This window comes from Equus asinus, chromosome 14 (assembly GCF_041296235.1).
Source record: "Equus asinus isolate D_3611 breed Donkey chromosome 14, EquAss-T2T_v2, whole genome shotgun sequence".
Taxonomy (NCBI): Eukaryota; Metazoa; Chordata; class Mammalia; order Perissodactyla; family Equidae; genus Equus; species Equus asinus.
The window spans coordinates 39484491-39497796 of record NC_091803.1 but is presented as its reverse complement, the minus strand read 5'-3'; the positions used below and the strand labels follow the sequence as shown (position 1 = coordinate 39497796).

General features: G+C 52.3%; 1 protein-coding gene across 13 annotated transcripts in view; it reads left to right on the top strand.

The window, feature by feature from the left end:
- Positions 1-13306, top strand: part of SNX29 (sorting nexin 29) — a 577711-nt gene that overhangs the window by 467007 nt on the left and 97398 nt on the right. For 3 of the 13 annotated variants that reach the window (XM_044747510.2, XM_070484909.1, XM_070484910.1), the window contains one exon: positions 1-13306. This exon is cut by the window's left edge. The exons of the other annotated variants lie outside the window; for them this stretch is intronic. The gene's annotated coding sequence lies outside the window, so the exon portion shown is untranslated. 13 annotated transcript variants of the gene reach the window in all.

Here is a 13306-nt window from a genome sequence, read left to right as displayed (position 1 = left end):
CTCCCAGACCAGTCCCTAAATTGAGCCACCATTTCAGATTCAGCCGTATCGCCTGGTGCTCCTGCTGGGTCAGGCCTGGGGTGAAGTATTTTCTTGCAGGCTCTCACTGCAGCTCTGAGAAGTGGGGCCTGTGGTTATTCCCACTTTCTAGATGAGGCCTAGAGTGATAGGAGGACTTGCCCGAGATCGCACAGCTGGTAAGTTTCTGAGCTGGCGTTTGAACTTGGGTCTGACTCCTAAACTCGTGCTGTTTGAAGCAAAGTGTTGGGAGCATGGACTTTGGGCCCAGACAGGTCTTCATCCCAGGTCTCTCTGACTCTAAAGCCCATGCATGTAAGCACCATACCATCACTCCTTTTTAAAAAACTAAATTTGGGGCCAGCCCGGTGGCACAGCAGTTAAGTTTGTGTGTTCTGCTTTGGCAGCCCGGAGTTCACTAGTTCGGATCCTGGGTGCAGACCTGTGCACTACTAGTCAAGCCATGCTGTGGCAGGCGTCCCACATAAAATTGAGGAAGATGGGCACGGACATTAGCTCAGAGCCAGTCTTCCTCAGCAAAAAGAGGAGGATTGGCAACAGATGTTAGCTCAGGGCTAATCTTCCTCAAAAACAAAAACTAAAAAACTAAATTTGCTAAATGGTAAAATGAGGTCCAGCCATCTCTCTAGTAAGGTGTCTGGACCCATGGTAGGCGCTCAAACTGCTAAATATCTGAGCCTCTCAAGGCCCCAGAAGCATGGTATGTATCATGAGGGACTCTCTGGTTTGCAGAATTCCAGAAACCCACTTCGAATTAGCCTAAAGCTGAGAAGTACTTATTAGCTCATGTCACTCTAAAGCCCAAGGACAGTGGCAGCTTCACTGCTGGATCCAGAGCTTCAGATAATGTCAGTGAGACTCCATGCTGGCTTCATTTTCAAGCGGGTTTTCTCTGTCTGGTCGGAAGCTGGCCCCTGGCAGCTGCAGGCCCCTATGGACCCCACAGACGCAGATCCTGAGGAAGCAGCATCCTTCTCGCCGGCTCCAGACAACGTCCTGGGGAAGATCATTCATCAGTCTCTCCCAGGAGCTCTAGCAGACAGTCTAGGGAAGATTCTGATTGGCTGAGCTCCTCTACGAGCCAGTGGCTGTGGCCCAGGAAAAGAAGTGCCTTGATCAGCCAAATCTGGGCCAAGGAGGAGGAGCATTCAGCCTCAACTCGTGGACCGAACATGATTGTTCTAGAAGGAGGGCGGTGGCTCCCTGAAAGAGGAGGAGGTGGGTGGGCAAACATATGTCCATTCTGTGGCTCTGTGTACAGCTGTCGGTAAAGCCACAGCCAACTGCTGAGGCAAGTTTTTGTGCAAGAAGCTTGTGATGCGCCTGGCCCAGCCTTCCACGCCCACTGAGCCATGAGACCACACTTCCATGCAGTAGTCTTCTGCAGGTCCCAGCTCGTCACTCCCAGTGGAGTGGGAAGTGTGCCTTACCCCACCCCGGCAGGCGTTGTCTCTCTTTGACATGCTTCCAGCCCGTGTCTGGCACGGTGGTCTTATTGTAAAGTGTCCACCGGGATGAGTTAATGAACTTGGGGGTGCCTGGGCTTGGCTGGCCTTGTAGAGCAGATTTCCCGGGTGGCTGTGCTGCTGCAGAGCTTTCTCCCAGCCTCTGGGGTGGGGACTCGAGGCTTCTCTTTATATTGGGGAGAGAGAAGTCTAGGATGAGAGGTCCCCTCTCCACCCCACAGGGACTCGCATGTTCCTCCATCCTGGGTTCCCAAAGGTGGGATCCAGCACCCTCTTGTTACAGATGAGGAACCAATCGCGTGAGGGGGTGGGGGACTGGCGGGAAGGGGCTTCGCCAAGGTCATGCTGTGAGTTACCTGCAGAGGCCCTGGCCCCCAGACCCAACTCTGACCTGTCAGAGTCCAAAGCCACAGGAACTCCCGTTGCGCCATCAGCAGGGGCAAAGGTCTTTGGGCAGGTTTGGCTGCTGAAGCCTGTTGTGGAAAATAGACCGCAGTCCTAGATTTTAAAATAAGGCTTTGTTGTTTATAAGGTCACACGGCATGAGGGAGGGGAAGGGTGCACATCGACCAGGGGCTGGGAACCATGACACCCCAGTTCCTTAACACACCCAGGGCGTGGCTCAGCGTCACGCAGAGACACACCAGAGACTCTCCCTGAGAAGTGCCTCCAGGCCAGTGGGGCCGGGTGTCCCCTGACATTCAGGCAGGGTCGGGGAAGGTGGACCCCAGAGTCACGAGGCAGCAAATGTCAAAAGACTGTTGGAGAGGGGTCGTGGGGCTTGTCTGGTACAACTTGAAGGATCTGTCATCGGTGGACTTTAAACTTCCTTTCTGGGCTTCGTCTTGTTCTGAAGAGGCTGATCCCCTGGTCGGGGCCCTTTTGGAACTTTTATGTGGGGAATTACGTGGCACAGCAACATTGTCCCAGGATATTCCCTTAAGGGGTTCATCTGCTCAGCAGGCATTGTTCGTCAGTCACTGTTCCTTATTCTGTGTCAGACCCTGGGATCAGTGTGTTCCTGGGAGATCCCATTTATTTCTCACTACAGCCTTTGAGAGAGCTATTACTCTAATTATCTCCACTTACCTTCCTTCCAATAGCTGAAGCCCAGAGAGGTGAAGTGACTGGCCCCAGGTCACACAGCCGGTAAACAGCAGAGCTGACATTCCAGAGCTGAAGCTCTTAACCATGCCAGGGCCTCATGCCAGGGGAATCTGGGAAGAGCTCCTCAGGGAGATGCCTGCAGCTTCTGAGGGGAGGGTGACAATTAACCCGTTTGTATTCGTTTTGAAGAATTTCAGAGCTGCACGAGTCCCATGGAGTAGCTGCAGCAAGGATAGAGATCAGGCTCAGAAATCCAGAAAGTGGGGAGGGTCCCAACACACAGTTCCTCCAGGAATAATCCTGAAGTGCCAACAAGGTAACCCACAAGCCGCGTGTAGACAGTCCTAGGCCCTGGTGAGTGGGCCAGTTAGATATTATCATCCCCACCCTTTGTGCACATTATTTACAGGTGAGGAAACGGAGGCGCAGAGAAGTTAAGCAACTTGCCCAAGCTCACACAGCTAGGAAGAACTGACTTTAATGGCCAGCTCTGTGAGACTCCATGGCCCAGGCATGCTCTTCCCACTCCCCTATCAGGATTACTAAGTGAAGAGACTCTGCCAGCCCTCAGAGAAATAAAAATGATTAGAAAAAGGAGGGGGACAAGGAGATGGGCCCTGCTCTCGAATAGCTCCATAGAGTTTTGTTGGGTATCTGGCTTGCCATGTGGACCTACTTAAACATGGCTGACCTGCAGCTCCCCCAGGAGGGGCTGACGTTGACTCCCAGTGCACACAGATGGCATGACCCACTGCCACACACCAGGCGCCCAGTCACCTTCCCAGCCCACCTCTGCCTGGCTGCATCCCCCGGGGCTATTCCCGCCGGGGCTATTCCCACCGGGGCTCATGGACTGATATGACACAGCCTTGCTGGTTCTGATGTCTGCCACCTTGAGCGAGACTTGCTCTCCTGTTGACGGTGTGTCCTGAGAGAGCTGTGTTCCGCTCCCGGTCGGAGCAGGTGATGAGGGCCTTTGCCAGCAGGCCAGTTTTGGAGAAGCTAGTTTGAAACAGACTGAGGAGCCTGTTTCCTCTGGAATCCATACATACAGAAAGCAAAGGTCAGGCTGTTTTCTTCTATCTTCTGAGTCAGACTGTGGCCCTTACCTGGCCTGTAGCCTCCAAACAAAGGAGAGTGGATGGTTTAAAACTGGTCCCACTGTTGCCTAGACTAGGGGTCCACACACTATAACCTGGGGGCCAGATCCGGCTTGCCACTTGTTTTTACAAATAAAGTTTTATTGGAACACAGCCATGCCCATCTGTTACGTACTGCCTACAGCTGCTTTCCCACTGCAGTGGCAGAGCTGAGTAGTTGCAGAGACTGTATGACTCTTATAGCCTAAAATATTTGCTATCTGGCCTTTTAAAGAAAGCTTGCCAACCTCTGCACTAAACAGTTCCCCGCGATGCCCCCGGGGGTGGTTAGTACAGGGAAGGACAACTTTATAATTCAGACCGTAAGTTAAAGAGGGAGGTTGGTGCCCATCTTGTCAGTTTAGGACAGTGGCCAAGAGCGTGGGCCTGGGAGCCGGGTCTGGGTTCCAGCCTGTACCCAGCCTCTCACTGGCCGTCAGACCTTGAACAAGTCACTCCACCTCTCCTGGTGTCAGATTCCTTGTCTGCGAAATGGAGTTGATAGTAGCTCAAGCCTTGTTGGGTTGTAGCAAGGACTGCACCTAGAGCAGCGCCTGGCCCGCAGTAAATGTGCTAAATATGCTTTCACCATCCCTGTGCTGCTGCAGTTATTATCAGGAGCATGGGCACAACGTCAAAGCACGGTCCAAGTCTTAGTTCTGTTGCTTAATGGCTGTGTGAACATGAGCGAGTCACTTAACCTCACTTGGCCTCAGTTCCCTCCTCAATAAAATGGGCACAATTGTGGTTCTTCCCCCATGGGGTTGCTAAGAGGATTGAGTGAGACTAATGCATTTAAAGACCTTGCCACATGGCCAGGCACAGGATTGTGCTCTGGAATTCGTGGGTGCAACGGTGTTTTTATCATGAAAGAGGATTGAATTTTCTCAAATACTTTTTCTGCATCAATGAAGATGATCTTTTTTTTCCTTCATTCTGTTGATGTGGTATATTATGCTGATCAATTTTTATATGTTGAACCATCTTTGCATTCCAAGAATAAATCCCACTTTGTCGTGGTATGTAATCCTTTTAATAGGCTGCTGAATTTGGTTTGCTAGTATTTTGTTGAGGATTTTTGCATTGATGTTCATCATGGATATGGGTCTATAGTTTTCTTTCAGTGTCTTTGTCTGGCTTTGTATCAGGGCAATGCTGGCCTCACAGAATGAGTTAGGAAGCGTTCCCTTCTCCTTCAGTTTTTTGGAAAAGTTTGAGAAGGATTGGCACTAGTTCTTTAAATGTTTGGCAGAATTCGTCTGTGAAGCCATCAGGTCCAGGCCTTTCCTTTGTCCGGAGATTTTTGGTTACTGATTGAAGATTTTCTGTTTCTTTGAATCATTCAGTCTCCATCGGTTTTTTGCTTCTAAGAATTTGTCCATTTCATCTAGGTTATCCAATTTGTTGGTGTATAATTGTTCATAGCACTCTTATAATCCTATTTATTTCTGTGGAATCAGTAAGTTTGTCAATTTTGTTAATCCTTTCAAGGAACCACCTTTTTGTTTCATTAATTTTCTCTCTTGCTTTTCTACTTTATCTCTGCTCTAATCTTTATCATTTTCTTCTTGCTGACTTTGGGTTTAGTTTGTTCTTTTTCTAGGTCCTGAAGTTGTAAAAGTACAGTGTTGATTTTAGATATTTGTAGTTTTTAGTGTAAGGATTCACACCTATAAATTTCCCTCTTAGCCCTGCTTTTGCTCATCCCATAGTTTTGATATGTTGTGTTTTCATTTTCATTTGTCTTGAAGTATTTTCCAATTTTCCTTGATTTCTTATTTGCTCCATTCATTGTTAGAGTGTCTTATTTAATTTCCATAACAACTTATGAGTTTCCCAGTTTTCCTTCTGTTATTGATTTCTAACTCCATCCTATTGTGGTTGGAGAAGACACTTTGTCTGCTATCTCTTTAATCTGTTGAGGCTTAACTTGTGGAACAGACGATCTGTCCTGGAGAAAGTCCCAGGGCCCTCGAGAAGCATGTTTATGCCGCTGTGGGGTGGAGTGTTCTGTGTGTGTCTGTTAGGTCTAGTGGGTTTACTGTGTCGTTGGAGTCCTCTGTTCCCTTATCTTCTGTCTGGCGGCTCCATCCATCACTGAGGGTGGCTATCGTTGTAGAACTGTCTGCTCCTCCTCTCAATTCGGCCAGTTTTTGCTTCCTACATTTGGACAGTCTAGTGTTAGGCGCATAAATATTTATAATTCCACCTCTTCTTGTTTTATTGAAACCTTTGTGAATACATAATGTCCTTCTTGGTCTCTTGTAACCTTTTTTTGGTTAAAGTCTGTTTTGCCGGATATTAGTACAGCCCTGTCAAGGTTGCAAGGGTGACAAGGGGACTTGCAGTCTCCTGGCTTGAGGTCATTCCTTTATTTAAAAAAAAAACTTTGAGCCTCCCCTGCCCCTCCCAGGCCCCAGGCACGGTGCTGGGCCTTAGAAAGACAAAGCAGCAGTCTCTGGCCTCCAGGCTTCCAGGCCGCCTGGGGGCTCCACTGGGGCCCTGGAGATGCCGTCAGTGGAGGCCTCTGTCTGCCAGCGCTTGATAACTCTGGGGTGGCCTGTTGGCCCTGCTACCATTAGAGTGAGCCCCTCACGAGAGAAGGGTTTCAGTTATACCTCTAAGTGCCACGAGGGACCCATGCGAGGTGCTCTAAGACATGACATAGGAGCCTCGCCTGGGCTGGGGTCAGGATGATTGGGAGTCAGCCAGCCAAAGAGGACGAGGTGGGAGGGAGGGAGAGGAGCCATGAGGGGTGAAGCTGGAGGGTGGGAGCTGTGGTCCAGGGCGGGTGAGTGGCAGGGCCTCGGGGCTCACAGGGAGGCCTTCAGATTCTAGCCTGAGACCCAGGGGCAGCCTTGGAAAACCAACTCTCTCTTCTTCACAGAGTGCTTGGGGGCTCTTTGCTTGGTCTTCTCATCAGACACTGAGCGCCCACTCTGTGCAGGCTGCAGTGGGCAGGGGAGAGGCCATCCTTGGCTGAGCCAGCCAGGTCCTGCAGACACGAGGCCAGGTCTCCTCCCACCATGCCTGGCTGCCTCATCCAGCTTCCAGAATCCACTCTGCCAGCCTCAGCTGGACGCAGGGGACCCTGCTCAGCCGTCAGTGTGGTGCTGTGCCAGGCAGGCCCTCCCTTATCACAGGGGCCTCCGCACCTCCCCCGGGCTGCCTGGGGGCAGAAGAGGGGGCGTGACTGCCTTTGGGTGCAGGTCCCTTCTGAGAGAAGCAACAGCAGGAAGGGATGAGCCCCAGGGGAGCCTGAGCAGCCCAAGGAGTGGGATGTTTATTTGACAACAAGGGCAGGACCTGTGCTTTGGTGGGGACTGTATTCTTTTTGTGTTTTTTTTTGACATCCAAATATTCAATCTCAGTGTACATGACTGGAAACAGTGGGACAGTCCTGTGGTCGGGTTCCCAGTCTGTCACTTAGCTGTAGGATCTTGGACGATAGATTCTCCTCTGCACCTCAAGTTTCTTCATCCCTGAAATGGAGCTCAGAGCCCAGCCTTCACAGCGTGGCGGTGGGTGTTGACGCGGTGAACGCCAAGCAACCGGGCGCGCAGTAGGTCCTCAACACTGCGAACTCGTTTCCCTTCTCCATCCTTTGTTCACCCCGAGAATACGAATGGGATATAAATACTAGATTGATCAACTGATAATTAGAAACGATTAGAAAGAACAAAGGGGGAGAAATCTTCATTTCTTAATACATATAGAACGGCTGCGATTAAAGCTGTTGTTTTGACTAGAAAACTGGGAAAACATGATGAGAAAATTACAGAGATGTTTGAGCAGCTACCTCCTATGCATGCACATTTATTAAAGGAAACTAAATATAAATGATTAGCGTTGCTTTCAAAATACGTAAAAATAAAGAGATTAAAATTAGTCTAAACACTGAAAGGTGAGGTCGGGCTGGCTTGGTTCTCCCCAGGATCTGTGGGAGTTCCAGGGACGAGCGCAGCTGCTTCAGCCAGGGCTGGGCCAGGAGAGCAGCCTGGAGTCACAGAGGAGCTGAGCAGGGATGGTGTGGAAGAAAATTCCCTGGTCTATCCAATCCTCCACCCCCCCCAACAAATACTTACTGTGCGCTAGGCACCATTTCAGATACTGATAGTTCACCAGAATAAAACACAGTCCCTGCCCTCATAGACATGCTAGCGGGGGAGAGAGAGATTAAATGAAGAAGTAAATGCATATATGTCAGATGGCAGTTGCTATGGAGAAAAATAAAACAGGAAAGGACATCATAGGGGCTGTATAAGGAAGGGATCTGGTGGAGATGTGTTGTGTATGGTTGGGGAAGGCCACCAGGATGGTTTGACACAGTGTGGAGACCTGAGGGACTGAGGCAGGCAGAGGAGACAGCAGGTGCAAATGCCCTGATGCAGAGCATGCTCAGCCTGCTTGAGAAACAGCAAGGAAGCCAGCATAGCGTGAGCAGGTGAACAAGGTGGAAGAGCATGGAGATGAGGTCAGGGAGGCAAAGAGGACAGCCAGGTCACATAGGACCTCATAGCCAGGGAGGACTCTGGCTGCCACTTGGAGTGAGACGGAAGCCAGCAGAGAGGAAGAGCTCTATTGTGAATGATAAATTGAGACCAGAAAGGAGGCAGGGGAGGCCAGGTAGGGGAATGATGTGGTCACCCGGGTGAGGAGAGATGGCTGGGTCAGGCTGGGAGGGGTGGGGAGCAGCGGTCGGATTTGGGATGTATTCTTAGGGTGGCCAGGATTTGCCTAGGGGTCCATGTGGGTGTGAGGGAAAGAGAGGTGGCAGGATGGCGCCAAGGTTGCTGGCGTGAGGAACTGGAAGAAGAGAGGTGCCATTTAAAAAGTGGGGAGTTCCGGGGCCATGGGGGTGTTACCTCCGAGATGCTTGTCAGACATCCAAGTGGAGCCGGTGAGGGGCTCTTTGGGAGCCTGGAGTTCCGGGTGGAGTCTGGGCCGGGAGGAGAATCTTAGGAGTTGTGATATGGAGGTGGCACTTAATGCCGTGAGCTGTGTGGCCATCCCAGGCGGACCTTTCCCTCTGTCTGTGGCTGACGCCGTTGATGCAGCGCTGCCTCTGTGGCTGAGCCCGGCGGTGACGTCAGCGTGCTCTTCAAGGACCGCGCTCTGTGCAGCCGCTACTGGGTGAGCAGGTGGGTCTGAAACTGATCTGTGGTTCTTGTAAAACAGTAATAGTAGGGACAACCGTAACGGTAGCTGTCAGTTATCGACAGCCCCCTACCTCTGAAACCGGGTGAAGCATTTTATGTGCCTTTTCTCCTCTCGTCCTCAACCCTATGATGTAGCTCCTGCTCTTGCGGTTTCACAGGGGAGCAAGTCGAGGCTCATCGATTGGCTCCAGAGGCCAGGCCTCCCTGCCCCCTGCTGCAGCTCCTCGCAACAGGGGCACCCCCAGAAGTACCAAGAGAGCTGCCGTGTTGTATTAGGACTAAAAGTTGCATTGTGGCTGCAGCCTATGATGCCTGCTCTCTATGTAGGAGGAAGGTGGCAGAGAAACCCTAGCAGGGAGAACTCTGCCCCCTTCACGCCTGACGCATAAAGCCCGCCGTTCTCAGGGCTCCCCTGCTGAAGCGTGGCAGCTGCCTCTTCGCTGGCCAGAGTGGCAACCGCAGCAGCAGCAGCCACTGTGCCCTGAGTGCGGGCCAGCTCCTTGCTTCCCATCTCCATTCTTCTGCTCAAAATGCGTGTGCAAGGAGTTACCATTTTTATCCTCATTTCTCAAGTGAGGAACCTGAGACTCAGGTTGCTGCAGTAACTCCCCCAAGGTCACTTGGCAGGTGTAGGGGCCGGGATTTGAACCCACGGTGGCAGCCGTTCTCCCTTGAGCCGTGTTCTGCTGGCTGCATGTACTCAGTGCATGGAGAGAACTGTTAGGATGAGGGAGATGGCAGGTGGCGGGAGAAGTGAGGGGAGTGCAGGCCCGAAACCCAGATGGACCTGGGTGTGAATCTCAGTTGCACTGCTGCTCACCGGGGGGCCTCTCTGACCCTCAGTGTCCTCATCTATAAAACGGGCTTCTTATCACCCTGCTCAAAGGGAGGCGGGAGTGGTGATAACTCATTTAACCTCCACCTGTTAGAGCCTGGTCTCAGCACCTAACGTGTGTCAGTCATTTGACCCCCACAACTTTGGGGCAGTCACCTGTGCAGTCTTCACCTAAGAATTGAAGGCACAACGAGCTGAGGTCCATCAGGCTCTAAGTGGAAGAGCAGGGATGGGAAGCCAGGCCGTTGGCTATCTATCGACTTACTTTCTCAGTTAGACAAGATGAGCGGAGAACCAGGCATGGGGCCAGGCACACAGTAGGTGCTCAATGTTTGTTAGTTTTCTTCTCTTCAATGAGTGTTCTGAAGAAACGCCTACAGGCTACCATGGGAGGGCTAGGTGGCCTGTTCATTGCCCAGGTTTGTCTCGAGCAGATGTCTTATTCCCATGACATCTGTCCCTCTGAGGCCTCAGGCCAGGCCAGCCAGCTGACAGCTCCGTGAGTGGGAGCTCAGGCAGCGGGCAGCCGCCTTGCCAGGCCTGAATTCTCCAGCAGAAGCTGCTTTCCACAGCATCCTCCTCCACGGCCTCAGGCCCAGCACCCCGTGGCTCTGCCGGCAGCTTTCCCACGCCGGGCTGGTCAGAGTGCTCACAGGCTACCATCAGGCGGGACCTGCAGCCGTGAGGCCTAGGGTCATTCCCGCAGCGCGCCCATCGCCGTGATGACCAGGGGCTGACATGCCCTCTCTTGGTGGTCGAGGCCCACTGTGGGCCGTGCATGGCCTGCAGGTGTCTGCAAAGTGAGGACGTTGGGGTCGACTTGGTTTCTGAGAGGGCTGAGCTGCTACCCCAGGGAGGACAGGGTGGGTGGGAATGCAGAGTAGGGCTGGGTGCCAGCGAGATGCCATCAGACTTGAACCAAGTCCCTGAGGTGGCTGCCATCCTGAGCCTCTGCCTGCCGAGGTCCCTTCTCCCTCTGAGGAGAATGTTCCGGCCTTAGGTTTTCCTATTCCTAGCACCCTCTAGAAGAATGGCCTCTCTCTCCCAGGTGGCAAGGAGGTTAGGGGCGTGATGGCTCCGCCGAGGAGGAGAGAGGGTTGGGGAAGGGGTGTGTAGACTGCCCCATTTGACATGGGCTGAGATTTGGGGAACATGAATCAAGGAGCCACCGGAGAACTGGGGGCCCGTGTTCTAACCCTGACTCTGCCCCAGCCTCGCTGGATGCCCTCCTTCTGTGGGCCTCAGTCCAGCACAGGGGCCAAAGTCCAGGGAGACCAGGTGCAAGTTTCCGAGGGTCCTCGCCCAGTAGGGTCACACGGATGCACTGCATTCCCCCAGCACTGAATTGTGACAACACGTGAAATGTAGCCAGCCAGGGAAGCCCATCGGAGACTCAACATGCAGGGTTGGTCCTGACGAGGTGGGAAGCCCCAGAGGTCGTCTCGGCCGGTGATGGAGAGAGCAGCCCCCGCTGTCAGACTGCCTTCACCCCTTCTCAGCTCCACCAGATCCCAGCTCCGGGGCCTGGATGGGCTGCTCACCCTCTCTCAGCCTGCCCTGACTCGCCAAACGCGGGTCATAACAGCTGCCTCACGAGGCCGTCGGGAGGGTTCCACGTGGGACTGTGGCTAAGGTGTTGAATGAGTGGTTGTTCCTGCTAAACTGAATCACCCACCTGTGGCAGGTGAGAGAATGTTCCTCTACAGATGACCACGTCTTAATCCTCAGAATTTGTGAAGCTGTATGCGGCAAAGGAGAATTAAGGTTGCTAATCAACTGACCTTAAGATAGGGAGGTGACCCTGGCTTACTGGATGGGCCCAGTGCAGTCACAGAGGTCCTCGGAAGTGGAGGAGGGAGGCAGCATGAGGAGGCCTTGCCTGGCCGTCGCGGGCTTTGAAGATGGAAGAGGCCATGAGCCAAGGAATGCAGGCAGCTTCAGAAGTTAGAAAAGGCAAGAAAACCTTCTCCTGTAGAGCCTCCAGGAGGACTGCAGCCCTGTTGATATAGTGATTTTAGCCCAGTGAGACCCATCTGGGGCCTTCTGACCTCTGAACCCTAGGATAATGCATCGGTGGTGTTCTAAGGTGCTAAGTCTGGGTAACTTGCAGTAGCGTAGGAAACCAACACCCCACTCTTTCCCCTGCCTGAACGCCCTTCTGCCATCCCCTTTTGAAATCCCACACCTTCCAAGGCCCAATTCAGATGTCACCTTCTTTGTGACTGGGCCCCATCTCCTCAACACGTGCGTCTGTGTGGCACGTGAGACAGCATTGTCCCTGTCTGGCTCACATGGGAGTGTGGGGACAGATGATGTCTCCTCTGACCCGTGTGCCTTGAGGGTGAGCCCTCTGGGAGTTACCTCTGTCTGGTGGCTCCTGGAGGCTCTCGATAAAGGTGGCTTGGAGTCTCTTCCCTTGAGCCACATGAACTTGCCAGCCCACCGTGCTCAGCCCAGGCCCCCAAGGGAAGAAGTAACTCAGGGCCCTTCTGGTCCCAGCACAGCAGTGTGTGAATTTTGACCTTTTATGTAACGAATTCATCGTGCTATTTACTGTTTGTTGAGTGTCTACATGCCAGGCCCCCTCAAGATGCTCTGCATGCGTCTTCTGAGTCTTGCACACAGCTGGTAAGGGTTGGAGCCAGGTTCAGCCCTGCCCCTGGCCCTAATGCCCATGTGTCCACTACCCTACGCTTTCTGCAGCCTCAGAGCTCTTGACTCCCCCCACACATCCCTGAAAAGAAAACAAATCTGCTTAAACCAGCTTCAGGCGGTCCCAGGGCCTGGCGTTCTGGTGTCATGGATGTTACTCAGGGGGCCCATGGAGTCGCCAAGCAAAATCTGTTACAGCATTTAGCTTGAGATGTGTTGGGGGATAAACCAAGGACTGACTTCTGTTTGTATTCAAGTGCTGGGGAAGGAGGAGGGCCCGTTCCTGTCCCTGTGTGTCGGGCCAGCAGGCCAGGCCTCCCTGGGATTGTGCAGCCATGGACGGATACAACTGTGATGAAACAGCCAAAGAGAGTTTAGACTAGACCCAAGGTCAGCAGAGCAGGGGCCGAGGCCTGCCCATCACCTGTTTCTGTAAATAAACTGTTCTTGGAACACAGCTGCTCCCCTTTATTCGCATACTGTCTGGGGTGCCCTCCTGCCACAAGGGCGGAGCTGAGTAGTTGCAACAGACATAGGGCCTTGAAGCCTAACTTGTTTACTGTTGGACCTTTCAAAGAAGTTCGCCAGTCCCTAGGCTGTTGGGCTGATCTCTATGTCGCCGTGTGGAAAAATCTCCATGATACCTCATTAAGGGGAAAAAGCAAGATGCAGCACAGTACATCAATTTCCATTGTTAGAAATAGCAAACTATATATATATATTTTATATATATACAGACACACACCTGTGTATATGCTCTCCATGCACTGGATAGCTCTGGAAAGACACAATAAAAAGTGACAAGCGTGGTTGCCTGGAGGATGGGGGTGAGAGACTCTTTTTATACATTTACCTCTGCATGCTTTTTAATTTTGCACCACTTTTGTGTTACCTATTCAAAGAAATAAT